This window comes from Micropterus dolomieu, linkage group LG16, assembly GCF_021292245.1.
Source record: "Micropterus dolomieu isolate WLL.071019.BEF.003 ecotype Adirondacks linkage group LG16, ASM2129224v1, whole genome shotgun sequence".
Classification (NCBI taxonomy): Eukaryota; Metazoa; Chordata; class Actinopteri; order Centrarchiformes; family Centrarchidae; genus Micropterus; species Micropterus dolomieu.
In genome coordinates this window covers 13,300,623-13,302,257 of record NC_060165.1, presented here as the reverse complement: position 1 = coordinate 13,302,257, position 1,635 = coordinate 13,300,623, and the positions used below count along the sequence as shown (strand labels likewise).

The 1,635-nt window shown below is 40.2% G+C and overlaps 1 protein-coding gene across 1 annotated transcript in view; it reads left to right on the top strand.

Annotated features, from left to right (window-relative positions):
• The window catches only part of LOC123985215 (protein Wnt-5b), a 13,146-nt gene that overhangs the window by 671 nt on the left and 10,840 nt on the right, over window positions 1-1,635 (top strand). The gene's annotated exons all lie outside the window — the stretch shown is intronic.

Sequence of the window (1,635 nt, the reverse complement as noted above, 5' to 3'; positions counted from 1 at the left end):
TTTTTTTTAATGTATCTTAGAAGTAAAGTGCAGCAGTAGTTTACTGTATAGGATTTTTCTAAGAATCTTGAGTTCTTCATAGCATCCATTAATCTGTAAAGGCAACAAATACCCCAAAATGGCTGTAATACTCTTTTATTAGACCTATTAATAGTAATATACATAACATTTTAGATATTGATTTTGCCCTGAATATTACCGAGAAACGCAGGTTTGCTTTGCTTGAGACCCTTTCCTGTTTGGAAATTGCACAAAAGCTTTCGCCTGTAAAACAGCGCACTTGTCGTTCCCACTTTACGCATGCGCAATGAGACGGATAACTTTCTCAGGAACCGTGAAGAGAGGCGGTTATCATGACGCATTAAAACTAGACAAATTTAGAGCGACAAAAAGAAAAATACCACGTCATCCATATGCAGTCATTTTAGTCAGTATCAGCGGAGGAGCTCAGATCCTGGATCAGTATAATCTGCGTCTAATTCCCAGCAGGAGATGTGGGAAACCTCTCATCAACAAGTAAGTGTCAAATCCGCTGCGGGCAGCCAGACGAGGTGTTTGCTGCTCTTTCTCTGTCTCCATCCCTCTCTGCCTGTCTCTCTATTGACAGTCAGTCTATCTCCAGGTTTATATGGAGGTGTTAGTCGGCCTATTGTCCCGCGGCTCCTCTTTTGAAATGCGCTGATGAGCTGACACCGATCCGGCAGATCCGGATCTGTTATTTGAAGTCTGGGCTCCGCAGTCTCATAAACCACTCGGCCTCTCTCTCTCTCTCTCTCTCTCTCTCTCTCTCTCTCTCTTTATCCTGGTGCATAATATGTACGAGCATCCTGACTGGGACGCTGCTCCAAAAAAACACACGCCTCAGCTCTGCATGCATACCTGTCTGTCTGGCTGGCCGTGTTGATTCCGGGCTACAGGCATCCTAAAATATATTATGGAGCGGTACAACAGGCTACCAAGACAAGCGCGTTCACCATTTAGTGTACGTTAGTCATAGAATTCAAAAGACAAAATGATGTTGGTAAATGCAAACAAATTAACCATATAATGTTTCAGCAGGAATAGAATTTATAGGTCAGCGGTTTTCTGTAGCAACATTACAGGAATATTTCAGTGAAAAAATACCTAGGCCTATATATGTAAGACCACCTAACTCATTACTGTAATGTTTCAGCAGGAATAGAATTTATAGGTCAGCGGTTTTCTGTAGCAACATTACAGGAATATTTCAGTGAAAAAATACCTAGGCCTATATATGTAAGACCACCTAACTCATTACTGTAATGTTTCAGCAGGAATAGAATTTATAGGTCAGCGGTTTTCTGTAGCAACATTACAGGAATATTTCAGTGAAAAAATACCTAGGCCTATATATGTAAGACCACCTAACTCATTACTGTAATGTTTCAGCAGGAATAGAATTTATAGGTCAGCGGTTTTCTGTAGCAACATTACAGGAATATTTCAGTGAAAAAATACCTAGGCCTATATATGTAAGACCACCTAACTCATTACTGTAATGTTTCAGCAGGAATAGAATTTATAGGTCAGCGGTTTTCTGTAGCAACATTACAGGAATATTTCAGTGAAAAAATACCTAGGCCTATATATGTAAGACCACCTAACTCATTACTG